Genomic DNA, 19,815 nt, shown 5'->3' on the forward strand with positions numbered 1-19,815 from the left:
AGGGCAGCAATGCTGCCCATCTCACTGCCCAGTTGATGAGGTAGTTTTCTAACAGAGTCATTACTTCTCCTTTTTCCCTCTGAGTCCCACCAACCCTACAAACCTTGTCATCTTCCTTGACTAGCAACCTGCTCTGCTCCTCTGGTACTAATCACCTTTTCTTGAGAACTGCCTAATTAATTAACATTCAATTAATATACCAAAGTCAAATACCAAATAATTGTTCCCAAGCTGCACTGGGAACCTGGTAACTAATCTGAGCAAGAGAAGGGCTTCTGTATCCTTAAAGTTCCATTTCCTCTAGCTGTGTCTTCTGGGCTAATGAACATTTCCCACCTGAAACGCAGTTATATTACAGGAGCAGACTTTGTGAGCCATGGATGCTCTTGCTAAGGCATTCTGATATCCCTAAAGACTCCAAATATACTATGTTTATTTTATTTATTACCAGTGAAGCAAAAGTAGTAAATCATCTATGCTCTGTTACAATTAGGACCACATAGAAAATTCAAGCGGGTGTAAAATAAGAAACATCTGAACAACCCTACTCCAATCTTCAGATTACTTTAGTTGTACTTTCACAATACAAAGTGTTCAGCAGCAGTACTACCTTGAGGTAGCCCCGTCTTCTGCTGTCTGTGCTCTGCTGTAGCCTGCACACTCCCAGCTGTGCTGAAGCATTTCTTTGTGTGACCACTTTGTCAACCCGACCAGCTTTTTTTTGTATTCGTCTATCTTTAAAAAAAGTCTTCTTTTTCCTTGTCTCCCTTCCTTAGAAATACTTTTTCCCCCAGACATGTATTTGGTTTTTCCCTAGGCACACGAAATCCCTGCTGTGGCTCCGAGCACCGCGGCTCCTGCGCTCCGCAGAGGCGGGAGCAGGCAGCTGCTCCCGAGACAGGGCCGGAGTGCGCACGGAGCAGCCTCAGTTCAATCAGCTGAGCTGCAAGCACACCGGGGGCTGCAGCAAGAGACTTTTATTTAAAAGCCTAATGACGAACATTAGTTTTAGACAGATTAGAAATTGCTGTTTCCTCGTCTTCAGGGGCATGTTTATCATTTTACATAGGTAGAAAGAGGTTATCTATGTAAGAAGGGAGAGGTATAAAAGTGAACGTGGCTAATTGCTTTTTACAACCATCTAGGGAAGAAGCCAGTAGAAATCACAGACTGATTTTTCAATACCTTTCACTTCTCTGTCTGAAAATTAAAAAGAATTGGGGGAGAGGGAAAGGGTTATTTGTGACCACCTCTTCTTCTGGACATTTGCAGAAGAGCAGCCTGCCTAAATTCTCACAGAGGACACCTGGCCACCTCTCCCTGCACGCAAGTGCTATAATTTCAGGACTGGAGTGCTGTAAGATAATGTCGTTGCTGCTCCTGCCATCTATAAATAACTGCATTTGGATCTAGCCGAGTCACGTGGAAAAGCTGGCCAGCAACACATACATATATGTGAGCGTGCCTTTGGAAACCCAAATAATTCTAATAATATTGCATGGAATAAGCTTTAGCTTTCCAAATTTAGCTCTGGTCCATGCACTCACTGTGGCTCACAGAGGACTGCTATTATTTCTTTTTTAAATACTGTTCTTCCTTTGCAAGCTGCTGACTAGGGTATTAGCTTAGCGGGTAAAAAAAAAAAAATAGCGTGCAAAAGCGTCTCGTGTGCTGCTGCGCAGACAGACTGCTCAGAGAGGCAGACGAGAATCAATTGCTCCGGCAGCTCGGCGAACCCGCCCGCCCCTCTCATTGACATCTCCTGTCAGCCCCTGAAAAGGCGCACGGCCCGAGCGCGGCGGCGGGGAGCGGTGGGCGGGTGCGAACGGCAGCCAGACAGCGCAGCGAGGATGCCACACCGGAGAGATCCTGATCCAGCACAGCGAGGATGCCACACTGGAGAGATCCTGATCCAGCAGAGCGAGGATGCCACACTGGAGAGATCCTGATCCAGCAGAGCGTGGATGCCACACTGGAGCGGTTCCTGATCCAGCAGAGCGTGGATGCCACACTGGAGAGGCTCCTGATCCAGCACAGCACGGATCCCACACTAGAGCGGCTCCTGGCCCAGCCCAGCACGGATTCCACACTGGAGAGGCTCCTGATCCAGCACAGTGTGGATGCCACACTGGAGAGATCCTGATCCAGCAGAGCGTGGATGCCACACTGGAGAGGCTCCTGATCCAGCACAGGGTGGATGCCACACTGGAGAGATCCTGATCCAGCAGAGCGTGGATGCCACACTGGAGAGGCTCCTGATCCAGCACAGGGTGGATGCCACACTGGAGAGATCCTGATCCAGCAGAGCGTGGATGCCACACTGGAGAGGCTCCTGATCCAGCACAGGGTGGATGCCACACTGGAGAGATCCTGATCCAGCAGAGCGTGGATGCCACACTGGAGAGGCTCCTGATCCAGCACAGGGTGGATGCCACACTGGAGAGATCCTGATCCAGCAGAGCGTGGATGCCACACTGGAGAGGCTCCTGATCCAGCACAGGGTGGATGCCACACTGGAGAGATCCTGATCCAGCAGAGCGTGGATGCCACACTGGAGAGGCTCCTGATCCAGCACAGGGTGGATGCCACACTGGAGAGATCCTGATCCAGCAGAGCGTGGATGCCACACTGGAGAGGCTCCTGATCCAGCACAGCGTGGATGCCACCCTGGAGAGGCTCCTGATCCAGCACAGCATGGATGCCACACTGGAGAGACTATGGATGCCACACTGGAGAGGCTCCTGATCCAGCACAGCATGGATGCCACACTGGAGAGACTATGGATGCCACACTGGAGAGGCTCCTGATCCAGCACAGCGTGGATGCCACACTGGAGAGGCTCCTGATCCAGCACAGCACGGATGCCACACGCTGGAGCGGCTCCTGGCCCAGCCCAGCCCGGATCCCACGCTGGAGCGGCTCCTGGCCCAGCCCAGCCCGGATCCCACGCTGGAGCGCTCCTGATGCCGCGCCGAGCTGCAGCTCGAGCCTGCTCTGCCTCTGCCTCCCGGGAACGGAGCGGGCTGGGGCGGCAGAGGAAGCAACATACCCTAATCACACACGGAACCACATCTTAGCATCGATTTTCTACAGCAAATCTGTCAGAGCAGTGCAAAAAGATTATTTTAAAAATAAAACGAATTTTTGGATGCTTAAACAATCCCACGGCAGTAGTAACAAACACGAATAGGAAACCATTTCAAATGAGCTGTATGCAGCTCCTTGGGGCATTTTCTGGGAAAAGGACTGGAATGCAACCTGACATGACCAACAGAGCCTGCAGTTTAAACAAGGCTGTAATACCCACAAGACAATATCAGGGTAAGATTATCATCTTTGGAAGCTAAAACTGAGGAGAGCATGTACAGAGGAGGAGAGATAAAGGAAGAGAGAGGGCAGCAAGGGACACTGAGTATTTCCCAAGACTTCAAGCACCGTTAATTCTGCAGAGCATTTCACAGGGACAGAGATTCTGTTCCACTGCCTGTAGAAAAGCAGAAGTTTGTAAAAAAAGCACTGAGCAAACATCCTATCTAAATAGCAACCACATCAATTTCATGTTCCCAGAACATCTGGAAAGAAGAATCACAATCAGAATAGACATCAGAATATCAAATATTACTGTACAGCACACAGTAAGATGCTGTCCAAGCACATGGTGAATAAAATTCTACCTTCTTGGTCAAAATAAATTTCGATTAGCTCCTACTTCTACTGAAGTTTTGAAAATATTCTAAGTAATTTTAGTGGTCTGAAGCTCAATCTCTTACATTACATTTACACAGCCTCTACCAATATAATCTCTTCTCCTTCAATACACCCTTTCAAGTGCATGATACAAAATGTAACTTCTTCATACATTAAGAAATACTTCCATGCTAGTCTAGCAGATGATATTTTTAATTTTGCTGATGTAAACTAAGAATGTGGGAAAGTGGCTACAATAGGGGATAAAACCCAAGAGAAATTAGAGCTAAAGATAAGATAATATGTTAAAGATAAGGATTCTGAAAGGCTACAGATATTGTATACAGTCTGTGCCTGGCTACTTAATGTCTGGGGCCTATATAAATGGCCTTTCACAAACACATAAAGACTGGCTCCTTCCATAAGGAACTTGAAAGAAAACCGATAAAATTTCAAAACCAAGATGTCACGGACAAAAATTTCCCATGGAAATTATCACAGGAATGAGCTGGTTGAATGAAAGAACAAATTTGCAGCCAAGTATTATGGAATTTTCTCTAAGGGGAATAGACTGTGGTAATTTTGACAGCATAAGGGTGGAGGAAGAGATGACGAGAACCCTCAAGAGTAACAGAAGCCCAGGGAACAAGGATAAAGGGAACAAGGACCTGAGGGTGCTGTCTACTTAATAAGAATTGAGAAGGTAATTAGATGGGCTCCAAGAAAGTGGAATTTTATCATGTACCCCCACATCCCCCGTCTTGCTGCATACTTTTCATTCTGTATTTTACTTTGAGAACAAGTTTCTACTACATTTTCTTCCTGATTAGAGGTTTTCCATGTAGGAAAGTCCCCCAAAAGCCAAATAGTCTAAATTTGGCCCAATTCAAATAATATTTTAATCCAATACCCATCCCATCTTGCCTATTGCGACAGAAAACAATCCGCATTAGCAATCTGCAGTTTGATGCTATGAAAACTAGGAATTACAACACTTAAAAATATCACATAGTGTTGAGAACATCTCGTTTGTTCTTTCTTGGATTTCTCATGGATTGTTAAGATCAATTCAGGATACCAGCTCCAGTTCCACTGGCTGTCAAGAAGCAAAATAAAAAATGCAGGCATTGCAGCTTCACTGTGGTGTTGGCCAAAACAAAATGGTAAAAAACCCCCCTTTTTTAACTTCCTACACAACATAGTTGTTCTCTCTCTGTCTTCTGAGTCATATCTGCTGATGTTACCAAGAAAGCCCCACAGAGCCAATATCGCTAGGGAAGAACAAGACATATTTTCAACAAGACTGTTAGCTGATTCCAGTTGCTGCAAAACCTTTTTTCCCGGAAATTATGAAAGAAGCAGAAGAAACACTCTGAATTTCAGCTTCCAGCTACTATAATTGATGTTGAAAGGTAACAGCAGACATTGTTTGTCTTTATAGGAAGGTAACTTTTGAAAGACTTTTCAAAAGGTTTCCTTCTACCTTTAGAAGTACTTAACAGTCATTAGGCCAGAAATATTTTTGATATTTCCACAATGTCCAAAAAAATCCTATGTGTCAACACTAATACAAAACATTTTAAAGGTAGCAATAATAATAACACTAATAAAAAAAAAAAAAAAAAAAGAGAGAACAGAATATTTTCAAATTGTAAAATACTTCAGTTATTGAGAAGCAGTATTCACTTCTACATATCCACACAAAAGTTAGTAATTATCTGTATCAATTATTGTATAACAGTGTTCTACATCAGATGTTTCTCTAAGGGAGAGCTGAGCACTACCAAGTGATCAAGACCACACATTCTGGAAGATATACATGTAAACAAAGCACTTCTTTTATCTGCGAGTCGCTGATAAACACTAGCTAATCCTCACCTAATCCTGTGAAGAGAACATCATCCTAGCTTCACAAAGGGGGAATCTAAGACAGTGAACTAATCCTTTGGGGAAAATACTCAGGTTAGAATGCCAGGGAGACAAGTTACTGGTGAGGGACACTGAGGTACTGACTGGCAGGGCTACGTGAAAATTTCTGTCCCTTCTGACACCTTTCTGCTGCCAAGACTATCGCCACTTCCTGAGGAGCCTCTCGGGGCTCATGTTGACAAAAAGACCAGGAAGGAGAGAATGAGTTTGGACATCAACACAGAAACAGGATTTTCACATCTATACATCAGGGTGTCTGGAATGAAGAGAGCAACTTCTCTGGAGGAGGATAATGCCAGTCAATAGGGACATACATTCACAGCATCCTGAAGAGGAGAGGATCAATGCACTCAACATCAGATGAGGGATTAAAGGCTCTTTTCCTAGCCTGGATGCAGACCACTAGACCATGCTAATCTGACAGGAGGAGTTCCTGCAAGGCAGCTGAAAAAAAGCACAGATTCATGTGGCAGAAAATAAAACAGGCATTCTAAAAACTCACTGCAAATTCTTGCCCAAGCAAACACACCACTGAATGCTGGAGAATAAATAACAACAAAGTGGCAAAGTCTAAAATCTGTGTTTTTAAGTGGCCTTCCAAGCACATGCATGTTCTGGGAAAGCATTTGACTCTGCACCTATTTAACATCCAGAGCAGTGACCACAGACAGCTCCAGCACCAGTCCATCAACCCCAGCAGATCATTAAATAGAGAGAAGAGTGTTCAAAGCTGAAACCTACCATCAAGCAATCAAAGCTTTAAAGTGAAATAGTCTAGTTCACTGCAGTATTTATAAAAGGTAGTATCTCAAAGCTTTCGTGGAGTACAGACTTAAGCCCCTGCTATTACAGACTGGAATAAACTAGTAGAGAAGGTACATTTAAGAAAGCCTTGTAAAGCAAAAATGTATTTCATCCTGGAAAAATCTAAGAATTGAAAAGGACAGCAGAACACAACGTGGGTAAGCCAAAATGAACAGCCTGGTAAGATAAAAGGGATGTATTAAAAAAGGCATAAAGACTTCATAAGAGAAGAGTGGAAGAATGTTACATGATTTACAGCAAACATTACTATAGGTATCATGACGAAACAAATGACAACTTTCTGTCAGACAGATTCTTGACTAGCAAGTTTCTGCAGATAGACAGTGATTAAAAAACAACCAGCAAAATCCACGATGTGGACCCCTGTGGGCTAAGGTGAGGGAGAAAGAGTAGAGAGAAGTACAGGCACTGCACTAATGAGCAGTAACAAAAGACCAATTAACAAAGACAGTTGTAATGTCTTGCAACTGATACTGCTGTGTTCCCGACATTCTATGACTGGAAGTCATAAGGTCTTTACTAGAGACCTCTTCTAGTAAAGATGACAAACTATTGTGGATGAAACCAATTCTCGAGTTCACAGTGTATTTTCATCTGTCCAAGGCAACAGAACAAGTATTTCCAATATGCTTACTTCATCAGATGCACCTTACAGGGGTCAGAGAAGACCTTTCCAGTGTTTGGACAGGCAACATCAGCTCAGAAATTTTAAATAATAATCTAGCATACTTGTAGAACTGAAAACACAGCAATCTCAATCCTAACATACATGTGGGAAAGTTATAATTAACTCCAGATTCTAACCAAACCTTTAAAAAGCAGGAAACATTCCTTTTTTACACAGTGTCTCACTGAACACAAGTCTTTCAACATCTTTATCCAATCTGATGATACACTGCTTTTATTTTTTGTTTTTTGCAATGCTTTGGGAAGTTGCATTTAATCCAGATAAAATTTGGCTACCTAATTACCACTTCTTTTACTACAGAGAGGAATGAGTGGCATAGATATCCCTTAGATAAATGTAACCAAAGTGCAAAAAAAGTAGCATTAAGTAGTAAGGTGAAAAAACTAAAGTATTAATCTGCTCCACTCTTTGGAGCAGAGACTGTCTCTTCAAAGATGTTTGCAGAGTGCTTATCACAACAGGCACTATGATTTAGATATGAGCACTAACCAAATAGTAATAACTAATAAGAGCAAATACTCTAACCTCAAGTTCTTCTGGACCTGGTACTGAAGTAATGGTGGAAAGAATGAAGATCATACAAGAAACTGCCCAATGAAATATTAAGAGTCATAGTACCCATATCTGGTGAAATCATGTAGCATTCTATATTATTATCACAACCATCAAAAATATTATGTTATCATCTGCTGGCTCATGACTTGCACCATAGGGACTTCTCAGTTTTGCATTTACCTTGTGCAGTTTAAAATTCCATATTAAGAAATGTTTTGGTTTGGTTTTTTGATGATTTATAATTAACCCAAATTTTCAGTTCCAAACAAATTCAAGTCCAACTTGTGATGACTGAACTTCAGAAAATTTATGTATAAAAATGCTCAAGCACTTTGGATATTTGACCAAAAGTGATGATACAAGCCTCACTCCCCACTCCTCTAAGCAGTCACTGCAGTTCAGAAGGCAGATGGGCCCCATTTAGATTTCACTGAGACTTCAGTAACTGCAAGTCAAGCAGAATACAGGTGTACCAGAGCTAACCCCGACTGCCTGTGTAACCACAGGAGCCAGAGCCTCAGGCAGGGATGTGAGGTGTGCACACCTCTAACCAGGTAGCTCAAGGAGCAGACAGGGATGTTATGGAATAAATGGCACCACAAATATTCAACCTTTAGAGAAAAAATTGAGATACTATTTCATGTTACTCAAGTGAATTCCAACATCTCTACTTCTCACAATATGATGTCTGGTTTTACAGCTTGCTAGAAAAATGAACTATGAACAATAATAAAACAAGTCATGTAACTGAACGTTTAAGCTGTGTATTACTTCACTATCTGTAAATTAGTATTCCATTTTGAACAGCTACAGTAAAATAAGCTGCAGTCAATTTAAATTAGATCAGTTCAACAGTAACATATTCAAAATTATCCACTTCAGCAATCTCTCAGCTTCCATATTTTTTCAGGTGGGAAATATCACATACTTTTGATAGCAGAACATGCAAACATCCCAAGAGGAAGCACAGGACAAGGGATGCAATAGAGGAAATGCTGTGATTTTTCTGACAGATACAGCATGCAGCTGAAATCCACAGCTCTGTGGCTAGGCACTGGTAACAGGACTGATTTCTGTGTCCGAGGGACTGGCACCAGCTGCCCAAGAGGTCTGGCCTCGCTGGTCTGCCTGGGTTCTGCTGCTCAGCTGGGAAGGCGAGCTGGCGCCTGAACGTGCTGGTTAGCACTCAAAGCTGGGAGCAGTTCAAACATGGGCACACATGAGGAGAACTTCTGAGATTTTCTCTTCTAAAGCCAAGGAGGTCCCTTGTGAGTACTTACAAACCACAGTTATTCAGCTGAGTATCAGCTTAGCCAACACTGGGTAGTTTTTTTCTTTTAAAGACAAAAGAATCTTGATGACTTTGCTACTCAAAGGCCACCATCTTGCCAACTGGGGAACCCTCTACTCTGGAAGGAAAAGATCAATAGTTTTTCTTCTTCATAAATTACGTTCTAACCTGCTCTCTGAAGTACATATATAGTTTTAAATACATACACACACACACATTCCTTCTTTCCCTCCTCCTTTTTTCCTTTCCCTCTTTTCTCCCCCTTCAGTTTTAGATGCCTATTTTGTTAAATTTCAGCCTTAATTATTAAAACCCAGCAAAAGGATAAGTCCCAAAGCCAGTCTCATGATTAGTATGATGAGCCCTAACAATCCTGCCTTTATTAGAAATATACCTAAAATTCAGCTCCAATCTACTGATCCATGTAGGGCTAATTAAAAAATGTTCTGACAAGCACTTTAATTCCACAAAGACTGAGGGGTAAAATTATCTTTATAACTGCTGAAATAAGTTTGGTGGTACAATACTGGTTAGAGTATATGACATAAAGATGATTTTATTTTTTACTTTTGCTGGTGATCCCACCAAAGAGACAATCCATAAACCAAGTGCAAGAGGGATCTGTTCATTTTAGTAATTTTTTTTCAAGTTACCTCAACTTGTTGAACCGCAATTTTCACTTTTAACTAGATACTATAGTTTTTCATGAGACATCTTTTGATTTTTACAGCTCTGAAGACTGGACTTTGCAATGCAGATGTCTTGAGAAACTATCAGAAAAGGTTATAAGAAGCACTTGTTTTAATAGCCATTGCAACACCCTGTAGTTAAAAGCAGAATACATCAGAAGTTTTTTATAATGGCCAATAAATTTTGTCATCTCATTAGATTTTACTGCACATGTGGTTTTAAAGTAAAAACATTATGAATTCTCTCAAAACCAAAACAAAATTGATTATTCTCACATGAAAGGCAGGTAGGCAAAACCACAAACGTACCAACTCATACCTGGAGTAAGTTGTAAGATGAAACACAACTGAAGTCAATCAAGGGAGTACCCTAAACTAAATTTCCACTGACTTCAGAAGTGAAGTTACCATATTTCAAACTGAAAGATAGGTCCTGAGGTCACAGAGGCCCCTATACCCAGAAGAGGCGAGCATGTGTATTGTATTTATGCACTTAACGAAGGATAAAACTCTAATTCAATGGTATTATTTGCAAGGTGCAGCAAAAGGTAAATAATAACAGTGTGAAACCTTTATTTGATTCTGCTTCTGACTTCCTCTGCAAGTATGAGGCAGTTCTCAGTAGAAAGACGAGATGCCAGAGAACAAAATTTCTCCTGAAACAGAGACATTCTACTGGAGAGGCTCAATAGAGCCCTGCTGCACAGGAAGATAATCTGTGGTACTATCACAGACAAGGCTAATTGGACACTGCATGTTTCACTCAAACCCTTAGATCATTTTCAAGCAATTGATCATTATATTTTTAAAATAATAAAAAATAAATGGAATAAGTACAGAAGTGTGCTTTGGAGAAAAGCCAGTTGTAGCAAAAGTTGCTTTGTCGATGAAAATACAGCTTCACTCACTCACAAGAGAAACTATTCATGGCCAGAAAGAACACTGCATAATTTGTAGGTCTTTGCAGGGTTCCCCCCTCTCCACCCCAAGACTCCCTTTTCCTCAAAACAGCATGAGCCAGACAGAGTTTTTTGCCCCCCTACCAGTCTTGAATATTTTAGGTCTTGTGTGAGTGAATCGTAAAGAACTGGGACACAAAGTTCAGTTTAAGCAACTGCCAAACAGGAAAGCACTCATTACTCGTTTAAAAGCATCCTTTGTGCAAATGACTACAGTAGAGCATGATGAATCAAAACAAGAAAAAAAAAAAAATTCCACACAGGCAACATGACCAGTGGATCTCTCCAGCCCAGGGCAAGCAGCAGGCAGACAACACTGCCTCCTTTGGCTGCTTTCTCAAACTGACCTCCTTGGCTGCGAGGCCGCGGTACCATGTTTACAAAAACACAGTGCAGGGGTAGGCAGCTGGCTTGCACTACAATGTCAGCAAAACCCCTGCTTTTATTTTGCCTCCAAGGCTTTTATTGCTGACATGAAATTCGAGTCTTATGAACAAGATATTTGGAAAGCTTGTTCAAGGAGAGGTGAACCAATTAATCTCTGTTAATTTCAGCAGTTACAGCACCAGACCAGAGCTCCACGTGTTTTATTTACCATGTGCCTTACAATTAAAGAGGATGTAGGTTAATTGCACTCTGCACTGGCAACAGAAACAAGTACAGTCCTTCATAGTGCTGAGTTTAGCCCATTGCTTTCTTCAATAGCGAAACAGCTGAGCTGTGCAGAGCCCCAGTTTAAAGGGTTTCAAATCAGTTCACTGAAAACACTGAACTGACCATACGAGAGGCAAAGCAGCACACACCTTTGAAGGTGCCAATGAAGCCAGACCTGAAGTGAAGCCTGTTCGTGTAACTCACCTAAGTGCCCTTTTGAAAAGCCTTGGACAAATCCCCTGGCTACAGCTCTCCAGAAGCGTGGTGGTCATGGGATCTGCAGCCAACTGCAGTGCCCCCCTTGGAACTGCTTAACAGGAACACAGACAGAACCAACAGTCCTGAATACAGCAAACCATTAACAGGCAATGGAGGACCAAAATCACGTCGAAAAGGAAAGATGTTTCATGCATCCATCCACTCTCTGGAAAGAATTTAAAAGTAACATGAAAGAGTTGCAGATGGCACATTTCTGGGTTAAAAAAAGACAATATGGGGAACAAACAAAAAAAAGGGAATGGATGAATGGATGCCACGCTACTTTGTTTTGATGAAAATGACCATTTGTACAAGGTTAAAATATGAGTGGGTTTTAAATATGTACAACCTTTCAGGATTAGGGCACAGCACTGTAATAATTACTCAAAATCATCAATTTATGATAATTAATAGAAACATGGGACATAAGAAGTAAACAACAATAGTACTTTAATTACTGCTACGAAAGTCAAAGGCTCATTGTTCAATCAAATAACAGTATGGTTTTGGTTTCTCTGTCTTAAAAGGCTAAGCAAGCAATCTGAAGATTCAGAGATAAGCAAACACAACTGAAAAAACACAAAGACACCTGAGTGAGTAAACAGTAAAAAACTGCATTATTGCTGAACACCAAGCGTCATGGAAAACTTACACTTGACAGAAATGTTTCAAAATTATGTTACTAGTATTCAGAAAAGACTACATGATTTTTTACTTCTGCTAGTTTTTTCCTTCACACAGTCAAGTGCATTGAAATCCCTATTAGAAATATTTATGAAGCCAAGAACAGAGTCTTTGAGTGAAACTCAAAGAAAAATTAAGCATGACACTGGAAAATATAAATTACACAAATGGACATTAAACATTAGCTCTTGTTCTTAGAAGTATAGCAAGTTTCATACATTTGTCACATGTGACATCTATAATCAAAAGTGCAAGGAAAAAAAAAGTAATTTTTTGAAATGTAAGTTACTAACTCCAAAAAAAGACCTAGCAATCATTCTCACCTAATGATTCTATTCGATGTTTACCTCTCCAATGAAAGCAACAAACATAAACTTCATGTATTAGCTAAAAATGAAACAGACAGACTTCGCTAAAAAAAAAAAAAAAAAAAAAAAAAAAAAAAAAAAAAACCCCTGGAAAATCAGGATTAGCAAACTGAAGGCCAGAAAATAAGAACTGAATCATACTGATGCCTATATAAAGCACTGGAGTAGTGCATTTTAAATCAATCTGTTCATTCTAGGCAATATGTATAGTGGGACAATTATTTGTTTTCTTTTCTCCAATGTTTAGTCACCATAAAAACCCTCTACATGAAAACAGCTTGTGCTTTACAGTTCTAATGAAGCTCATAAAGAATTAATAGAATGTGAAGAAGGAAACATGATGATGCATAGAGATCATATGGCCAAAAGACAAATATGTGCAGGTCACATTGGTAACATGCTTATCTTATGCTTGCATCTAAGGCAGCATTTGAAACCCAAAGGCTGGATTACAGCATGCGTATCAGGAGTTGTTTGCTATCATGTCTAAAATGCATATTCATTGCAGAGAATGTATTCAGGTTTCCATATTCCAGGGAATGGGAGAAACAAGTACAAGAAAATGAACTCCCCTGGTGAAATCTTCAGTGTGCTCAGAAGAATGGCAGAACCCACATCAATTGCTGCAAGGGTAGGATTTCATCTCTTCAAAATTCTGTTTACTTTTCTAGGGCCATGGATGTTGACCTTGCCCTCTCCATGACAAAACAACAACCCTTTGGTTCCTGGGGAGAGCTGAAGTTCCAGACCTGTGTCAGGCTGTCAGCCCCACATGCAAACACTTCCCATGGTGGGCATTAGAACTCCAGCAGGCCACTCAACCAAGCAGCTGCTCAAGGAGGAGATACCAGGCCAGAGCTTATTCCAGTCCTTTACCCTGGAAAACCAAGTGACCTATAAAGGACAGAATCCTGCAGTAAATTTGCTACAGAGTCTTCTCAGCTTGCCTGGGATTTCTCTATATTCTCCCAGCAAACTCACATAGGGTTACTCTTGCAAAATCATGTTGAATTGGGCCAGTAGAACTATTTTCTGTCTTCCTAGCAACAAATGCTAAGGTTGCTAAGGTTTGCTTAGGTTAAATTACATTCTGATGTCTTTTTTATGATACACTATTTCCTCCTGCTACCTTAAGAAGAAGTGTAAATACACAAGCAGCAGCAACAAATCAGATTAAAAACAGTATTGGAGAATGCAGTTCAGAACTGTGTTTGATTCGTAAGTCCTTAGCTTATGCTATCAATGAGGGAATCAAACTCTGATAAGCAACTCTAAAGAGCATTTTTTAAGGTTCCTCATTCATCCTCTTTCATCTTTAGACTGCCTGTACTAAAACACATGATGAGAATAGGAAACTATTGTGAACTAATGTTCATTAACACCAAAGGTTGAGGAAGAAAGAAATCAGGTGCAGGTAGCAAATAATGAGAATCCCATTCATGTTTAAGAGCTGTGTTTGTTCATAACTAGATGTGGTAGATTGCTGACAAGGAAAAGGAAGAAGATGATCAGACATAATAGTAGGCATTGTTTTCAAAGATGCTCCTCTGTAATAAAACAATAACCTGACTTCACTATTCAGGATAAAACTGAAAACAAAGAACACCTCCCTGACAGGGGAAACTACATCTCTCCACTGCATACACTGACACACTCCTAGTATCTTTTTGAAAGAAGTATGTGCAACTCAACAATATATCTTGCTATAAACTGTCTACACGATTACATTTGCAGCTGCCATTTCTCTGTAATTTAATGCTAATTCCTTCATGTTTATATTTGATGCTTTTAATACTATTGTTTTCTAAGGCATTTCAAAAAAGTATTTACCTCAATGAGTCTGTACTGACAAAATTAAATTAAACAAAACAAAAACAGTTGCATGAGCCTCTCTGCTGTCGACACTGACTAGACTGTCTACAAAACCAACCTGCAACACTCCTCAAGCATATTAGTAAGCAACAGGCAAGTTGCTAAGCTCAAAAAAGATGTAATTACAAATACTAATGAGTCATAAGAAGACAGATAGAAACTAAAATTCTAAGGTGATTAAAGACATCCTTCCATTGACAGGAACCGTGAAAGCAACCGCAAGGCACAAAATAATCCAGTTCTACCATAAACTGGTTAAGACTGCTGGTGTCAAGATCAATCATTTGAGTCTGGTTTCAAATCATTCTTCTGCTTATGCCCTTTTGCTACTCACATCTGTCCTAACTATTATATACCTGTTTATTTAAAGAAAAGGAACATATGGCACTAGAGACACAGAGATAGCAAATGCAGACTAATGGGTACAGCTGTCACACAGGAAAGGCAGGCAGGTACATTTGCCCATCTGCCTTTGCACACCCAGTGACCAGAACATTGGCCACTCCCTTCCCTGAGCAGGAGAGAAATCTCAAAAACCTGCTCTCAAAATTGATACAAAATGCTGCCATCGCCTTGTACATAAATTCTGCATAGGTTTTGTTAGCTGAACTTTTCAAAGCAAGTCACAAACACTCTTGGCAAGTATATGCTTGTAAAGCAGAAAGCACATCTGAAATTCACTATTGCTACTAGACACTTTATTTTCCCCTCACTTGTACCTCATATCTTCTTTAACTTAAGGAGTTCTTCCTCAGTCTGACTAACATCAGATTCAGGTGTGTTGCCTGTCACTGTTGGTATATTAGCATTTTGTTATTCCTGTGCTAATTGACTTCAGCTATCCTGCTTAGGTTTTGGATGTTATGACTCTTTATTCAGCTGCCTTTATTCTGAAACTGGATTACTAGCAGCAGCTTTAGTTATGCAGCCCAAAAGGAGCACACATCATCTTTCTTGCTGACAGACCCAAACTTTCTGCAGAGAGAAAACACACTATCTCTGGGGGAAGGAGTACAGGGAGAGTCGTGTCAGGGATCAGGATCACCATGCTGGCTACTTGCAACAGCATGTCCCAGTCCTGAGTGCATTTTACCCAAGCTGAGCTTTTTGTAGGATTACAGCTGTTAAAGTTTTGCCTGAACTTAAATTCTCCCACTTTCTCTGTTCCATTGAAAATAGAAATGTTTGTCATTAATAGAAATTAAAGAATTCAGTTTGTGATTAAGAGCTGAATTCTACAATTACTGAAACCAAATCAAATTACTGAATTGTTTTTACTCTAAATTGTTATTTCAATAAAGCAGCATGCAGATGAAAACACTATTTATTTTCAAATGGAAAAACTACCTACAGCAATATAATCGAAGTAATCTGCACTGTGGCCTCCTCCCTGCGTGCACACAGTGCCCAGAACAGGTGAGAACTGACATGTTACACTTCTGAGTTCAGCACAGGCTTCCTCAGGTCGGGAAAGGACACTGCTCTGCAAACAGGCTCCACACAGGAACCAATTTCAGCCCCACTTTGGGGAACATGTTGGTTTCACTGAACTGTAACATCGATAGTCAACACCTGCTGGATTAACAAGATTTTTAGAGAGGCTAAACATGAAATTCCACACACGTGATCATCAAATCCTAGAAAGAAATAATTATCACACCTAAAGTGCTAGAATATGGAGAGATGTCTCATGTTATTGTCATTTGATCTAAATACCAATCTATTTGTCAAAACCTGAAAGATAAAGGAAAAAACCAAAATACAAACACATTCCTACAAAAGCAAATCAACACAGAAAAAGACAACCAGCAATACTATCTTTGAACAGATCTTTCAAACACAGTTAAAGACCATTTGTCTGAGAAAAAGGACCACATCAGTTTTTTGGACCACACAATAATTTTAATTCATTTACAAAAAGCTTACAGATGTGGCTTAGAGAGGAGTTGCTCAAGTTGCAAATATGCCTTGCTCTGGCAAGTCTCAATTTTTTCCCAAAGGGTAGGTCACTGCACAGAAGGACAAAAAACACTCAACCAAGCAGCCTTGGGAATACATGAAAAACACTTTTCACTCAGAGCTAGAATTGAATATTTTTATACTGAAACTAGGCTAAACTGCTTCTTCAGGAAATTTTCAGCAACATAGCTGAGGTTGCTGAAAGAACAAGAGGGATTGGGATGCATTTTGGGCAACAGCTTTGGGCAACTGAAAATTCAGGGAATATGGAAGATGTTGCTATCAATAATGTCAAACCCATTTAAACTGAGTTCCTAATTTCTTTGATAGTCCTTTGAACCTGAAACTCAAGATGAAACTATGGATGGGATCAAGTCCTCCTGGACTGAAACCTATTAATTCCTTAGAGGTCTGCACCAGACTGATTCTAAAAACCCCTCTCAAGGAGTAAAGCCATATTTACGTATTTCCATAATACTGAGAAGACTCTCTTGAGTGAATGAATAACATTTTGGTGTAGTTCAAAAGATTACCAGTCTTTTTAACAGCCAGCCTTACTTTCTCCCTACAGAATTTCTAGACTAGGCAGGTTTACCATTATTTACAGATGATCAATGACAAAGAAAATTATGCTATGGGCAAGGGGACTGTTTCAGAGAGATATACTGAAGTGCATCCAGGAGAGATTCTTTGGAAATAAATCTGTTAGAGCACACATCTCAACAAACCTTGTAAGTTACCATTTTCATGGTAACTATCCTGACCAACAAAATACACAATCCCAGTCTGCATGCACAGTATCAGACAGCAACAGAGCATTGTCCAGAAAACAGCACCCAGTGAAAACCTTGGAAAGTTCACAGGCAGTAAGAGACAGTTACTTCCAGGAGCACAGTTCTTGCCTCTTCCATTCCTTGGGACCATTTCAATAGATATTCTGCCAGCAGAACAGCCCTCAAAAAGTTTGATATGTGTGCCTATTTTAAATATGGTTTGTATCAGCAAAAAAAAAGTGATCTGGCTAGTTTATAGCTAATACTGATTCCTTGAGTGAAACAAGCAGAATCAGCAAAATAGCATTTTTACTGTAGAACAATACCTATTCTAGCATTTCTGCCTGTATTGAGTGTTGTAAATAACCACAGTCCTTAATGGCATTTCCATGCACACGCAAGTTTTATGGGCACATCTTGCTCCAGGTGATTTCATGCTCACTCCACAAAACTCCTTATCATTTATACCTTAATGTCTTTTTTCCAGGTTTCAGAGAAATCACTGAAATCAAGTAATAAACTATCTCCCAAAAGGTACATGCCTTTCACATCATGTAAAATGGAAATTCAGTGGAGAGCAGATAAGTTCTTAGAGCTCAGTCTATAAAAAGGGAAGCATATGCAGTTCTGTAGAAAAACATGAAGGAGTAGTGTAAGGCAGGCAGAAGTTACCAGTCTGATGGCAGATTTCTAGCAGTGAAAGTTTAACTTGAATTTATGACGTTAGTAATCCCGTAACTATCAGAGAATTGTTGATGTTGTAGCCTTTTCTTCCCCTGCATTTTTCCTCTTTTCCCTGCTTATTTACAGGTGTGTTAATCAGAACACAGGTCCATTCTATTTCCTACACAGATGGAGCTACTTTCCTGTTTTTAAGAAAGAAATTACCGTTACTGGAGGAAATCTCATTATGGATTATTTCACTGCTTGTATGTAGATGTTACTACCCATGCAGCATGAAACACAATCTTCAATCTCTAGTGTAATTATGAAGAAAAAGGAGAGTTAAGGACAGACCACAAATATCTTGATCATCGATGAAATCTGCAAGAGAAGCTTCTGGAGACAGCCACTTAGATGTTTATTTCCCCCCCTGGATCCTTTGATTCACCCAAAACTGATCTCCAAACAGATTACAAAAACAATGAAAATACATATGGGAAAACTCAGCTGTAGACTCCAGTTTTAGATGGTGACAAGTGGTAACATTTCTTCAAAATGCCTCAGTCTGTTAACAATCTAAAGCCCTCTGAAGAAGACTTTTAAAAATTCGCCAAATACTACGAGTGAAACTGTGCAAGGGCTTGAAATGGCATTAATTACAAGGGTGGTTCATGGTGGTTCCATTGATAGCAAATTGAGAGCCACAATCACCCTTCAGTTTGAAGGTAACAAGCACTACTTAAGAGTGAAATTGTTGAAAAATTATCAGCTGTTTGACATGCTTTGTGAAGATCAACAAATACAGAGACATTTCAGTGAAGAAACAATGAATAACAAATATTACTTTCACACTAAGACGTTAACTTCCATATTGCAGTCAGACAGACATTTTGACAGTCAAAGTACTGCACAAACACAGGCACAGAAGCAAAATGTTAGGGGAAAGTGCCATTATGTAAACACAGAGCAGAAAGAAGGCAGAACTGAGCTGCAGAGGGAATACTCAGGCTACTGCTTAGGACTCCACTGAAACAAGAAATGTTAAGCTCTCATACAGTATTGTTTTATGATCAGCCTCTACTTCATTGAAATAAATTCCCTCATTTCAATCTCCCTGATGCCTTGTGCAATTTGTACATCCTTGAAACTGATGAGATGGCTGGAAAGCCAAATGCCTATTTCACGTGAAGTGTCTGTCACCCATTATTTTGGATGACTTGGCCAAAGCCTGAGCGTTCACAGGCACATATGCTCTGACTGCAGGAGACATACAATTGAGAAGTAGTATGATCAAAGTAAAGAAACCAGTACCAGAAACCACTGCAACTGGGAATCAACACCAAGGATTAAATAACCTAAACATTGACAGAGCTCCCATTTTTCAGTGCATCAGCTTTGCTTCATTTGACACTAAGAGGAACACAGCAGAGAATCAGGACAGGTGAATCTGGCTACTGAGGAAAGCTGCTTGTCTGACAGCACAAACTGTTTTCCTTGTTGTTTACTTAAAAATTATTTTAAAAAGGTATGATGTCTTTGCAATCCAGCTAAATAAACCACACTAAGTACTGAAAGAAGACATTCATTGCTCCTCATTTTTTTGACACCATTATCACACCTTTGCCATGACAGAAGAAGTAGCAACAGTCTAGCTGTCCTCTTAGAACAGCTAGACAACCCTTAAAACATTCATTTCCCAGGAGACAGAAAGAATCCCAAATTTTCATGAAGAGGCATTTGCTATCTGAGACGGGTCCTTCTCCCCTCCCTCCACTAAGAAACAATTGTAATCTACTTTTTACCTTTCCAAAATGCTGTGGACAATTACATTCAGAAAGAAAAGTCATTCATGTCTGAGAACATTCATGTCTGAGAACATTCATGTCTGAAAGTCATTCTCATGTCCCAAGAGAAGCACAGAAAAAATACCTGTCTTGCTACCACAAGCACATCGTTTTTGC

The 19,815-nt window shown here is 40.5% G+C and overlaps 1 protein-coding gene across 8 annotated transcripts in view; it reads right to left on the reverse strand.

Annotated features, from left to right (window-relative positions):
- ZMIZ1 (zinc finger MIZ-type containing 1) overlaps positions 1 to 19,815 on the reverse strand; it is a 340,912-nt gene that overhangs the window by 61,575 nt on the left and 259,522 nt on the right. Inside the window, exon 2 of one of the 8 annotated variants that reach the window (XM_041404844.1) lies at positions 11,482 to 11,701. The exons of the other annotated variants lie outside the window; for them this stretch is intronic. The gene's annotated coding sequence lies outside the window, so the exon portion shown is untranslated. The remainder of the gene's footprint in view (positions 1 to 11,481; positions 11,702 to 19,815) is intronic. 8 annotated transcript variants of the gene reach the window in all.

The sequence above is a fragment of the Onychostruthus taczanowskii genome, unplaced genomic scaffold (assembly GCF_017590055.1).
Source record: "Onychostruthus taczanowskii isolate IOZ18803 unplaced genomic scaffold, ASM1759005v1 scaffold22, whole genome shotgun sequence".
Lineage (NCBI taxonomy): Eukaryota > Metazoa > Chordata > Aves > Passeriformes > Passeridae > Onychostruthus > Onychostruthus taczanowskii.